The sequence below is a fragment of the Nerophis ophidion genome, linkage group LG29 (assembly GCF_033978795.1).
Source record: "Nerophis ophidion isolate RoL-2023_Sa linkage group LG29, RoL_Noph_v1.0, whole genome shotgun sequence".
NCBI lineage: Eukaryota > Metazoa > Chordata > Actinopteri > Syngnathiformes > Syngnathidae > Nerophis > Nerophis ophidion.
In genome coordinates, this window is record NC_084639.1 from 14,907,123 (window position 1) to 14,922,009 (window position 14,887).

Consider the following 14,887-nt stretch of genomic DNA (forward strand, 5'->3'; position numbering starts at 1 on the left):
AAAATGGTTTATTGAAATAATAAACGAGGGTCAAACCTGCTCAGCGATGTCCTCCATCAATGGTCCATGCAACCCGCACAATGACTGCAAGAAGCCGTTTACAGTTACTTATTGCAATTTTTTGCTTATTCAGAATTTGATGCTGACAAGGTGTTTCAAAAAAGCTGGCACAAGTGCCAAAAAAGACAGATAAAGTTGAGGAATGCTCATCAAACACTTATTTGCAACAGGCTAATTGGGAACAGGTGGGTGCCACGATTGGGTATAAAAGCAGCTTCCGTGAACTGCTCAGTCATTCACAAACACGGACAGGGCGAGGGTCATCACTTTGTGAACAAATGCGTTAACAAATTGTTTAATAAAAACATTTCTCAATGAGCTATTGCAAGGAATATAGGGATTTCACCATCTACGGTCTGTAATATCATCAAAAGGTTCAGAGAATCTGGAGAAATCACTTCACGTAAGCAATGATATTACGGGCCTTCAATCCCTCAGGCGGTACTGCATCAAAAAGGGACATCTGTGTGTAAAGGATATCACCACATGGGCACAGGAACACTCCAGAAAACCACTGTCAGTAACTACCGTTGGTCGCTACGACTGTAATTGCAAGTTAAAACTCCACAATGCAAAACCAAAGCCATTCATCAACAACACCCAGAAACGCCGCCGGCTTCGCTGGGCCCGAGCTCATCTAAGATGGACTGATGCAAAGTGGAAAAGTGATCTGTGTTCTGACGAGTCCACATTTCCAATTGTTTTTGGAAACTCGAGAATTGTTCTAAGCGTAAAGTTGATAAGCCAGCATCTGTGATGGTATGGGGGTGTATTAGTGCCCAAGGCATGGGTAACTTACACATCTCTGAAGGCACCATTAATGCTGAAAGGTACTACAGGTTTTGAAGCCATTCAAGCAACCTTAACATGGACGCACCTGCTTATTTAAACAAGACAATGCCAAGCCACGTGTTACAACAGCGTGGCTTCATAGTAAAAGAGTGTGGGTACTAGACTGGCCTGCCTGTAATCCAGACATGTCCCCCCATTGAGAATGTGTGGCGCAATATGAAGCCTAAAATACCAAAACGCAGACCCTGGACTGTTGAACAACTTAAGCTGTACATCAAGCAAGAATGGGAAATAATTCCACCTGAAAAGAATTGGTCAAAAATCCAAAAATTGGTCTCCTCAGTTCCCAAACGTTAACTGAGTGTTGTTAAAAAGAAAGGCCATGTAACACAGTGGTAAAAATGCCCCTGTGACAACTTTTGTGCAATGTGTTGCTGCCATTAAATTCTAATTGAATGACTATTTGCAAAAAAAATATGTTTCTCAGTTCAAACATTAAATATCTTGTCTTTGAAGTCTATTCAATTGGATATAACATTAAAATGATTTGCAAGTCAAAGTATTCTGTTTTTATTTACTATTTACCCAAGGTGCCAAACTTCACTGCTTTTGGGTTTTGTAAATAAAATCCATCCATCCATCCATTTTCTACCGCTTATTCCCTTTCGGGGGGGCGCTGGCGCCTATCTCAGCTACAATCGGGCGGAAGGCAGGGTACACCCTGGACAAATCGCCACCTCATCGCAGGGCCAACACAGATAGACAGACAACATTCACACTCACATTCACACACTAGGGCCAATTTTTAGTGTTGCCAATCAACCTATCCCCAGGTGCATGTCTTTGGAAGTGGGAGGAAGCCGGAGTACCCGGAGGGAACCCACGCATTCACGGGGAGGACATGCAAACTCCACACAGAAAGATCCCGAGCCTGGATTTGAACCCAGGACTGCAGGACCTTCGTATTGCGAGGCAGACGCACTAACCCCTCTGTCACCGTGTCATTGCTCAAAAAATAATAATGAATTTAAATCAATGGTGTTATGAGTTATTGACCTTTTTAATGCTCCAATTATTATACAATCTCAAATATTCCACTTAAAAAAATTGGGTGATAATATTGCATATTCTGTGTTTTTTTCCCATCAAAAAACAGGGTTTTCTTTGACAAAAATAGCATACAACCTAAATCTTTTAAATCATTATATTGACAGATGGACCTAATGTTGATCTGGAGATTTAAAAGTTGAATAATATTAAAACTAAATAATACTGAATAATGACACATTTTTAATATCTTTTTTACCAAAACCCTATGGGGTCCCCGGGATCAAGCTTGAGTGGAGGCCTAAATGTATATTGGTTACACATATATTGAAATGGTTTTTAAAATAAAAAAATGTCAAAATGGCTCCCGCTTGCTTTGATTTTTCAATCTGCGGCCCTAAGTGGAAAAAGTTTGGACATCCCTGGTTTAATGGATACAATGAAACACAATTGAGCATATAAAGTCAACTTGTTATTCCAGTCTACTGGTACTTTAAGGCTACGTCAGATGTCATGGACAGGCTATTCCCGCCCTGGGCTGGGAGCTGTTTATTTTATTTTATTTTTCAATTTTACATCAGAGCTGGAAAAAATAGGGCAAATCAAATCATTAATCAAAACAAAGGCACGTTGACCAAGACAATGACACAATTAACTGAAAATTTTGCAAAGTGTAAAAAAAAAGAAAAAAAAAAAGAAAAGCCTCAAAAGGGTTGACAGAAACAAAATCCAATCATATTTAATTTTGTCAAGTCGATGGGTGGGACAAGTTCAGAGTATATTCAATCGCAGGGCTATAAAAGCGTACTTTGAAAGAGGGATTGGGGCTTTGTTACGAATGACAGCCAATCAATTTTTCTCTTCAGATGTGGAAGTCATTGGTGCCCGCCAAAAATGAAACCAAAATGTTTGGTTTTAAACATTTTTCACATCATAACGTGTACAATTAGTATGAAGAGGACTTATTTGATTTTTGCTCCTATGATGCCGTCAGCAGCAGTCATTGATCACTAAACCTTCACTGCCGTGGCTTCATCTGTCCAAAATTGATTACTGCATTTAAGATGTGACAAAATGATATTAGTGGTTATTGTAACTATGTGTTTGAAATTATTTAAGCCTTTATCGTGTCCGAAATATGAAAGAGTTGTAAATAAAATCATTAAATGAAATGAAAACGTAGTCATCATTTTTGTCCTTGAGAAAATCTTGTTTAGCTTCTGACTTCTTCTGTTTGTTTGATGTTGTCATGACTGCCACAAGTGGTGGAGAAGGGTATTACCCCCTTGAGAGCCACAGTGGTTGACTCGGTATGGGATCGATACCGCAATGAGCAGTATCAGCCACTCTTGCACGTCCATTAATGTAGGTTTTTTATCGCTGGCTTCAAGTGGATGGCCATTACTAACAGTGTAGCAGATTAAAAAGCTTTTTATTGAATTAAAATGTGAGCATCACTGGCAGCTTGTGTGGAAATCTGGAAATAAATCCTGGGAAGAGCATAAAAACCTGCACTAATCCCACACGGATCATCTTTAATGGGAAGACTAATGTCTCGAGCATGTTTGGTCCTGGGGGAGGGGGACAGTTGTGTGATGTGGCAACAACACAAGCGTGGCGCACGGTTACCACAATTACAGGAGAGCACTGACTGTTAGCCTGATGCTAAGAAGCGGTTCTTCCCAGTGAACCTGAACGCATCGTTCCATGTCTTCCTGTGATTGACAGCGAGTGTCCACACCGCCAGGTTCAGTCAGTGAGCTCATCGCCTTCCTCTCTCTCTCTCTCTCTCACACACACGCACGCACGCACGCACGCACGCACGCACGCACGCACGCACGCACGCACGCACGCACGCACGCACGCACACACACACACACACACACACACACACACACACACACACACACACACACACACACACACACACACACACACACACACACACACACACACACACACACACACACACACACACACACACACACACTTGTATTTCTTACATTCTTGAGACCTGAGAAAAACACCTACCTCTTTAGAACCACCCTTTCTAGATACAAACCCAGTTTTCATATGAGCTGGGAAATTGTGTTGGATGTAAATATAAACGGAATACAATGATTAGCGAATCCTTTTCAACTCATATTCAGTTGAATGCACTACAAAGACAAGATATTTGATGTTCAAACTCATAAACTTTATTTTTTTTTTGTAAATAATAATCAACTTTAGAATTTGATGCCAGCAATACGTGCCAAAGTAGTTGGGAAAGGGCATGTTCACCACTGTGTTACATCACCTTTTCTTTTAACAATACTCAATAAACGTTTGGGAACTGAAGAAACTAATTGTTGAAGCTTTGAAAGTGGAATTCTTTCCCATTCTTGTTTTATGTAGAGCTTCAGTCGTTCAACAGTCCGGGGTCTCCGCTGTCGTATTTTACGCTTCATAATGCGCCACACATTTTCGATGGGAGACAGGTCTGGACTGCAGGCGGGCCAGGAAAGTACCCGCACTCTTTTAATACAAAACCACGCTGTTGTAACACGTGGCTTGGCATTGTCTTGCTGAAATAAGCAGGGGCGTCCATGATAACGTTGCTTGGATGACAACATATGTCGCTTCAAAACCTGTATTGACCTTTCAGCATTAATGGTGCCTTCACAGATGTGTAAGTTACCCATGCCTTGGGCACTAATACACCCCCATACCATCACAGATGCTGGCTTTTGAACTTTGCCCCTATAACAATCCGGATGGTTATTTTCCTCTTTGTTCCGGAGGACACCACGTTCACAGTTTCCAAATATAATTTGAAATGTGGACTCGTCAGACCACAGAACACTTTTCCACTTTGCATCAGTCCATCTTAGATGAGCTCGGGCCCAGCGAAGCCAGTGGCGTTCCTGGGTGTTGTTGATAAATGGGTTTGACTTTGCATAGCAGACTTTTATTTTGCACTTACAGATGTAGCAACCAACTGTAGTTACTGACAGTGGTTTTATGAAGTGTTCCTGAGCCATGTGGTGATATCCTTTACACACTGATGTCTGTTTTTAAAGCAGTACCGCCTGAGGGATCAACAGTCCGTAATATCATCGCTTACGTGCAGTGATTTTGTCCAGATTCTCTGAACCTTTTGATGATTTTACGGACCGTAGATGGTAAAATCCCTAAATTCCTTGCAATAGCTCGTTGAGAAATGTTGTTCTAAAACTGTGCGACAATTTGCTTACAAAGTGGTGACCCTCGCCCCATCCTTGTTTGTGAATTACTTAGCATTTCATGGAAGCTGCTTTTATACCCAATCATGGCACCCACCTGTTCCCAATTAGCCTGCACACCTGTGGGATGTTCCAAATAAGTGTTTGATGAGAATTTCTTTACTTTATCAGTATTTATTGCCACCTTTCCCAACTTCTTTGTCACATGTTGCTGGCATCAAATTCTAAAGTTAATGATTATTTTCGCAAATAATGTTCAGTTTGAACATCAAATATGTTGTCTTTGTAGCATATTCAACTGAATATGGGTTGAAAATGATTTGCAAATCATTGTATTCTGTTTATATTTACATCTAACACAATTTCCCAACTCATATGGAAACGGGGTTTGTATATAAAGAAGTGCATCAATCAATCAATCAATCAATCAATCAATCAATCAATCAAGGTTTATTTACATAGCACTAAATCACAAGTGTCTCAAAGGGCTGCACAACTAACATATATATACTATGCAAGTATAAAAAAGCTTGTGAAATATGAGTTGGAATTTCACAAGAAAAACGTAGAATTGTGGCAGTATTATAATAAAAGTCATCATTTTACTCAACGCAAGTCAAAATTTTACAAGAAAAACTGAACATCTGTGCAATATTATAATAAAAGTTAGAATTTTACTCAATAACAGTCGCAATTTCACAAGCAAAGTTTAACATGTTGGCAATTTTATGAAAAGAGTCGTAATTTTACGCGACAAAAATCACAATTTTATATCCATCCATCCATTTTCTACCGCTTATTCCCTACAATTTGATAAGAAAACTTTAAAATGTTGGCAATATTATAATAATAATTGGCATTTTACCTGGCAAAATGACAAAAGTTATAATTTTACTCCAAAAAATGTCAGTACTTTACACGCACAACAAAAAAATTGGCAATATTGTGATACAAGTCAGAATTTTATGACAAATTTCACAATTCTGCATTAAAAATGAATAGTTTTACATTAAAAAAGTCATAATTTCACTTGAAAATATAGGAATATTCCAGAAACAGAAAGCATTTGGGAAATGATTCCGAATTTTATAAGAAAAAGTTGACACATTGTGAGAAAAAGACTGATTTTAGTAAAAAAAAAAATTTTAATCGTTTTTATTCTTCGTTATTTACTTCAAGTTATGATTTTGTCTCTATATACATATTTATTTATTTTTTAATACATTTTGGCCAAAGGGGGCAGATTTCAACTTCTTACACACACTTGCTATTTCATACGTTGGCCAGAGGGGGAGCCCATCAAATTCTCTATTAGATGCAATGGAGGAAAAAAATAAGTTTATTCTTGTTGTTCTTAACATTAGCATGCTAAATTTTCTTAAAAAATGTTTCGGTCTAAACCTAAAAATAATTGATTTTGTGAAACGAGGCACCATCTTAGAAGCACACAAACTTATATATATATATATATATATATGTATATATATATATATATATATATATATATATATATATATATATATATATATATATATATAATATGCAAGTATAAATAAGCTTGTTGTGAAAAATAGGTTGGAATTTCACAAGAAAAACGTAGAATTTTGGCAGTATTATAATGACAGTCATCATTTTACTCAACACAAGTCAAAATTTGACAACAAAAACTGAACATCTGTGCAATATTATGATAAAAGTTGGAATTTTACCCAATAACAGTCGCAATTTCACAAGCAAAGCTTAACATTTTGGCAATTTTATGAACATTTTGGCATTATTATAATAATAATAATCAGAATGTTACTCGGTAAAATGACAAAAGTTATCATTTTACTCTAAAAAAATGTCACTACCTTACACGAACAACCAAAAAATTGGCAATATTGTGATAAAACTCAGAATTTTATATGACAAATTTCACAATTTTGCATTAAAAAGTACTAATTTTACATTAAAAAAAGTCATAATTTCGGCCCTGCGAGGAGGTGGCGACTTGTCCAGGGTGTACCCTGCCTTCCGACCGATTGTAGCTGAGATAGGCGCCAGCGCACCGCGCGACCCCGAAAGGGAATAAGCGGTAGGAAATGGATGGATGGAAGTCATAATTTCACGAGAAAATATAGGAATATTCCAGAAACAGAAAGAATTTGAGAAATGATTCCCAATTTTATAAGAAAAAGTTGACACATTGTGAGAAAAAGACTGCTTTTAGTTAATTTTTGGTTTGTTTTTTTATTCTTCATTATTTACTTTAAGTTATTATTATGTCTCTATTTATTAATTTTTCAATTAATTTTGGCCAAAGGGGGCGCATTTCAACTTCTTACACACACTTGTTATTTCATATGTTGGCCAGAGGGGGAGCCCTTTTAATCTAACACACACTTGTTATTTCATATGTTGACCAGAGGGGGAGCACTTTTAAAACTGACACAATCCATTTGAAAAATCCCTCTTTTTTGGGACCACCCTCATTTTGGTAGATTTCACCAGCAGGGGTGCAAATGAGACATTCTCTATTTGATGCAATGGTTTTCTGTATTGGGACCATTTTTTATGTCCTAACTTGTTCACACCTCCTCATGTGGAACGTACTTTTCCTTGTTGATGTCTCAAGTAGGGTAGAAATACAAGAGCACACACTCACACACACACACACACACACACACACACACACACACACACACACACACACACACACACACACACACACACACACACACACTAGACTGTTATTGATGCCAGGCTCTTTTACACCCACACACATATTGACTGAAACAAGACCTCACACACACACACACACACACACACACACACACACACACACACACACACACACACACACACACACGATGAGGTCATGGTGTTAGATGACATCGTGCGTCAGACATGATTGACATGTTGGTAGAATAAGGTAAACGCTGGGGATACAATCTAGACTGAGCTCCTAAGGGGGCCTCAGCAGCAAATATACATATTACAACATACATCTGGAGACTTGCAACAGAGGGGAGGGAGTGGGGGCTATGGTGCCAGGCTGCAGCTCTTCAGGCGCTGCCCAGCCGTCCATCACCCAGAAGGGATTCGCATTAACGGCGTTTGATGTGGGATAAGGTGTGTGTGTGTGGCGTATAGTTTTGGTGGACGCATGCGTGTGTGTAAGCCTGCCGGGTGTCTCTGTTCCGCGGCCTTGGTGTTCTTGCCAGTCAGTCCGAAGTCAACAAACAACAGGTGTGTGTCCATGGGAGACAAGAAGGGAACACTGTCCTTGGGGAGAATCTCCAAGCCCGGGAAACAATCCAATTTAGAATGTTTTGTACGCGAGTGAAAAGCAAATTAACTTTTCACTCTAAATTGTCTATGACTGGTCCTCAAAATTCATCCTGCAGGGGCAGACTGAATGCTAACATTTGATGGAGGAAAAAGGAGACGTTTATTCCTATTGTTCGTTAGCATGGTAACATTTTTTTCTAATTTTTAAACCTAAAAATCATGGATTTTGGTACTAGGCACCATCTTAGAAGTATGCTAACTTCTCCTATGTGATCATGCTAACATTTTATGCTAGCATTTTGCTAATTTTATTTGTTTCAACCTAAAAAACATGGCTTTTCCATACTTAGCGCCATCTTAGAAGTACGCAAACATTTCCTAAATAATCATGCTAATGTTATCATGCTAACGTTTTATGCTAGTATTTTAGCAAATTTTATTAATTTGAACCTAAACACCAGAGATTTTGATTCTCGCCATTTTAGAACTTTGCTAACTGATCCTATGGCTTAACTTATCATTTGGCTGCATGCTAGCGTTAACATGCTAACGTCTTGTGTTTCCATTTTAGCAAATTTTTTTATTTGAACCCGAAAATCCACAGAAGCCTTCCCGTGGACTCCAGGAAGTCGGTTTGGTGAGGTAATTTTTTTTTTTGACAGTGTGCGTCAGAGATGGTTGAGATGTTAACATTTGATAAAGTGCTGCTAACGTGTGTGGCGGCCATGTTGGAGGAAAAAATAACTTTATTCCTATTGTTCTATAGCATGCTAACATTTTTTTCAAATTTTTAAACCTAAAAATCATGGATTTTGGTACTAGGCACCATCTTAGAAGTATGCTAACTCCTCCTATGTGATCATGCTAACATTTTATGCTAGCATTTTGCTAATTTTATTTGTTTCAACCTAAAAAAACATGGCTTTTCTATACATAGCGCCATCTTAGAAGTACGCAAACATTTCCTAAATAATCATGCTAATGTTATCATGCTAACGTTTTATGCTAGTATTTTGGCTAATTTTATTAATTTGAACCTAAACACCAGAAATTTTGATACTTGCCATTTTAGAACTTTGCTAACTGATCCTATGGCTTAACTTATCATTTGGCTGCATGCTTTTGATTTTTGATTGATTGATTGATACTTTTATTAGTAGATTGCACAGTTCAGTACATATTCCGTACAATTGACCACTTAATGGTAAGTCGGGGTCCACGTTAATCAATTCATGGTAGAAATATATACTATCAACATAATACAGTCATCACACAAGTTAATCATCATAGTATATACATTGAATTATTTACATTATTTACAATCCGGGGGTGGGATGAGGAGCTTTGGTTGATATCAGTACTTCAGTCATCAACAATTGCATCAACAGAGAAATGTGGACATTGAAACAGTGTAGGTCTTATTTAGTAGGATATGTACAGCCAGCAGAGAACATAGTGAGTTCAGATAGCATAAGAACAAGTATATACATTAGAAGTACATTTGAGTTGTTTATAATCCAGGGAGATGGGATGTGAATGGAGGAGGGTATTAGTAAAGTGTTGAAGTTGCCTGGAGGTGTTGTTTTAGAGCGGTTTTGAAGGAGGATAGAGATGCACTTACTTTTATACCTGTTGGGAGTGCATTCCACATTGATGTGGCATAGAAAGAGAATGAGTTAAGACCTTTGGTAGATCGGAATCTGGGTTTAACGTGGTTTGTGGAGCTCCCCCTGGTGTTGTGTTTATGGCGGTCATTTACGTTAAGGAAGTAGTTTGACATGTACTTCGGTATCAAGGAGGTGTAGCGGATTTTATAGACTAGGCTCAGTGCAAGTTGTTTTACTCTGTCCTCCACCCTGAGCCAGCCCACTTTGGAGAAGTGGGTTGGATTGAGGTGTGATCTGGGGTGGAGGTCTAAAAGTAACCGGACTAGCTTATTCTGGGATGTTTGGAGTCTAGATTTGAGGGTTTTGGAGGTGCTGGGGTACCAGGAGGTGCAAGCGTAATCGAAGAAGGGTTGAATGAGAGTTCCTGCAAGAATCCTCAATGTGCTTTTGTTGACCAGAGAGGAGATTCTGTAGAGGAATCTCGTTCTTTGGTTGACCTTTTTGATTACCTTGGTTGCCATTTTATCACAGGAAAGATTAGCCCCTAGAATGGAACCTAGGTAGGTGATCTCATCTTTCCTGGTGATAACAATGTCACCCACTTTTATAGTGAAGTCACTGACCTTCTTAAGTTTGATATGGGACCCAAATAGGATGGATTCCGTTTTACCTAAGTGTATGGATAGCTTGTTGTCGGCGAGCCAGGTGCAAATATTAAGGAGTTCAACACTGAGGATTTGTTCCACCTGTGACTTGTCCTTGCCAGATACCAGCAGGGCCGAGTCATCCGCAAACAGGAACAATTCACAGTGGCATGCTGATGGCATGTCATTTACGTATATTAGGAACAGTAAAGGTCCTAGTATACTGCCTTGGGGGACTCCACAACTTACTGAGAGGGGAGGGGACATGGTGCCGTTCACCTCTACCACCTGTTTCCTCCCCTCCATGTAAGATTGCATCCAGCTCAATGAGGTTTCGTCGAATCCGATTGCTCGGAGCTTATCCAACAGTATAGCGTTAACATGCTAACGTCTTGTGTTTCCATTTTAGCACATTTTTTTTATTTGAACCCAAAAATCCACAGAAGCTTTCCCGTGGATTCCAGGAAGTCGGTTTGGTGAGGTAATGTTTTTTTTGACGGTGTGCGTCAGAGATGATTGACATGTTAACATTTGATGAAGTGCTGTTAACGTGTGTGGCGGCCATGTCGGAGGAAAAAAATAACTCTATTCCTATTGTTCTATGGTGTGCTAACATTTTTTTCCAAATTTTTAAACCTAAAAATCATGGATTTTGGAACTAGGCACCATCTTTGAAGTATGCTAACTCCTCCTATTTGATCATGCTAACATTTTATGCTAGCATTTTGCTAATTTGATTTGTTTCAACCTAAAAATCATGGCTTTTCCATACTTAGCGCCATCTTAAAAGTACGCAAACTTTATCCATGTCATCATGCTAATGTTAGCATGCTAACATTTTATGCTGGTATTTTAGCTAATTTTATTCATTTGAACCTAAACACCAGGGATTTTGATACTTGCCTTTTTAGAAATTTGGCTTAATTTATCATTTATCATGCTAATGTCTTGTGCTTCCATTTTAGCAAAAACATTTTTTATTTGAACCCAAAACTCCACAGAAGCCTTCCCGTGGACTCCAGGAAGTCGGTTTGGTGAGGTAATTTTTTATTTGACAGTGTGCGTCAGAGATGATTGACATGTTAACATTTGATGAAGTGCTGCTAACGTGTGTGGCGGCCATGTTGGAGGAAAAAAAAAAGCTTATTCTTATTGTTCGTTAACATGCTAACATTTTTTTCAAATTTTTAAACCTAAAAATCATGGATTTTGGAACTAGGCACCACCTTAGAAGTATGCTAACTCCTCCTATGTGATTATGCTAACATTTTATGCTAGCATTATGCTATTTTTATTTGCTTCAACATAGAAATCATGGCTTTTCGATACTTAGCGCCATCTTAGAAGTACGCAAACTTTTCCCATGTTAACATGCTAATGTTAGCATGCTAACGTATCATGCCAGTATTTTAGCTAATTTTATTCTTTTGAACCTAAACACCAGGGATTTTGATACCTGCCTTTTTAGAAGTTTGCTAAATTATACTATGGCTGCATGCTAACATTAACATGCTTACATGCTTGCATTTTAGCTAATTTTGTTTATTTAAACCCAAAAATCAACAGAAACCTTCTTGTGGGCTCCAGGAAGTCGGTTTGGTGAAGTCATTTTTTTAAGTTTTGAAGATAGTTGTGTTTTAATGAGGTCATGGTGTCAGCTGACAGCGTGCGTCAGAGATGATTGACATGTTAACATTTGATGAAGTGCTGCTAATGTGTGTGGCGGCCATCTTGGAGGAAAAAAATATTTTTATTTGCATTGTACGTTAGCAAGGTAACATTTAAAAAAAAATTGTTTTGTATAAACCTAAAAATCATGGATTTTGGTAAAAGGCACCATCTTAGAACAATGCTAACTTCTCCTATGTGATCATGCTAATGTGATCATGCTAACGCTTAGAGCTAACATTTTGCTAATTTTATTTGTTTCAACCTAAAAATTATAGCTTTTCGATACTTAGCGCCATCTTAGAAGTACTCAAACCTTTCCCATGTTATCGTGCTAATGTTAGCATCCTAATGTGCTATGCTAGTATTTTAGCTAATTGTATTCATTTGAACCTAAACACCAGGGATTTTGATACTTGCCATTTTAGAAGTTTGCTAACTTATTCTATGGCTGTATGCTAATATTAACATGCTAACGTCTAATGTTTGCATTTTAGCTGATTTAGTTTATTTAAAGGCCTACTGAAACCCACTACTACCGACCACACAGTCTGATAGTTTATATATCAATGATGAAATATTAACATTGCAACACATGCCAATACGGCCTTTTTAGTTTACTAAATTGCAATTTTAAATTTCGCGCAAAGTATCCTGTTGAAAATGTCGGTATGATGACACATGCGTGTGATGTCTCGGATTGTAGCGGACATTTTTTTTCCAACCCGATCCAAGCTATAAGTAGTCTGCTTTAATCGCATAATTACACAGTATTCTGGACATCTGTGTTGCTGAATCCTTTGCAATTTGTTCAATTAATAATGGAGACGTCAAAGAAGAAAGATGTAGGTGGGAAGCGGTGTATTGCAGCTGCCTTTAGCAACACAAACACGGCCGGTGTTTCCTTGTTTACATTCCCGACGGTGAATCTTTACAATGAAACAGAGCGGTCAGGCGAACATGATTCCTGACCACATGTCAACCGGCAGGTTTCTGTGAGAAAATTGTGGTAATAAGTCGGCTCTTACCGTAGACATGAGCGGAGCTCACCTCCTCCCACCGGAGACACTGGCGGTCACCAAATCCGTGGCCACACCCCTCCGACTTTCAGGTACTATATAATCTCACTAAAACACTAGTAACACAATAAGCAGATAAGTGATTTTCCAGAATTATCCTAATGTGTCTAATAACATCTGAATCGCTCCCACTGCCCTCGCCTTTTTTTTCCCCTAGTCCTTCACTCTCACTATCCACATCCACAAATCTTTCATCCTCGCTCAAATTAATGGGGAAATCGTTGCTTTCTCGGTCCGAATCGCTCTAGCTGCTGGTGGCCATGATTGTAAACAATGTGAGGATGTGAGGAGCTCCACAACCCGGGACGTCACGCGCACATCGTCTGCTACTTCCGGTACAGGCAAGGCTTTTTTATTAGCGACCTAAAGTTGCGAAATTTATCATCGATGTTCTCTACTAAATCCTTTCAGCAAAAATATGGCAATATCGCGAAATGATCAAGTATGACACATAGAGTGGACCTGGTATCCCCGTTTAAACAAGAAAATCTCATTTCAGTAGGCCTTTAAACCCCAAAATCAACAGAAGCCTTCGTGTGGGCTCCAGGAAGTCGGTTTGGTAAGGTCATTTTCAAAGTTTTGAAGATTGTTGTGTTTTAATGAGGTCATGGTGTCAAATGACAACATGCGTCAGGGCTAATTGACATGTTAACATTTGATGAAGTGCCGCTAATGTGTATGGTGGCCATGTCGGAGGAAAAAAAGATGTTTGTTCCTGGGCCCCTCCCTTGCGAAATAGGCCGGCCGATCTATTCCGCGTTCAAAGGTCAAATCTTGTGGTTTGCTCAAGCTAGAAAGCACTTGACCCCTTCTGGGCCGGCGGTCGATGCGCTGTGGTTGCCACAGCAACGAGCTCTCTTGCTCTCTCGCAAACACACACAATGTGTAAGTTGGAAAAAGCTGTACAGCTTCCTTCATCGGATAATCAACACATGACTACAAATAATTGATAAGTCAAGTGCAGAGAACAATTTTGCCACCCCTAGTGTGTGTGTGCCAATCATTGGTACTTTTTTTTTTTCTTATTCTGACACTTTTAATACAGGACCAACCAGCCAACAAACCCCAACATATCTCATATTGTTGGAAAGGTCTCGATGGTGGCTACAGGGGTATTTTATTTTTGGAACATTCCATGTCGACCCAATTGAGAGAAAAGACCCAGGGTGTCATTTTAGACCCAACACTTTAAAAAACACATGGAAACAGATGTGCCAGAGTCTTAAAGACCTACTGAAATGAGATTTTCTTATTTAAACGGGGATAGCAGATCCATTCTATGTCATACTTGATCATTTCGCCATATTGCCATATTTTTGCTGAAAGGATTTAGTAGAGAACATCCACGATAAAGTTCACGACTTTTGGTCGCTAATAAAAAAGCCTTGCCTGTACCGGAAGTAGCAGACGATGTGCGCGTGACGTCACAGGTTGTAGGGCTCCTCACATCCTCACATTGTATATAATCATGGCCACCAGCAGCGAGAGCGATT

The 14,887-nt window shown here is 38.9% G+C and overlaps 1 protein-coding gene across 1 annotated transcript in view; it reads right to left on the reverse strand.

The window, feature by feature from the left end:
• The window catches only part of mgat4b (alpha-1,3-mannosyl-glycoprotein 4-beta-N-acetylglucosaminyltransferase B), a 93,860-nt gene that overhangs the window by 43,175 nt on the left and 35,798 nt on the right, over positions 1-14,887 (reverse strand). The gene's annotated exons all lie outside the window — the stretch shown is intronic.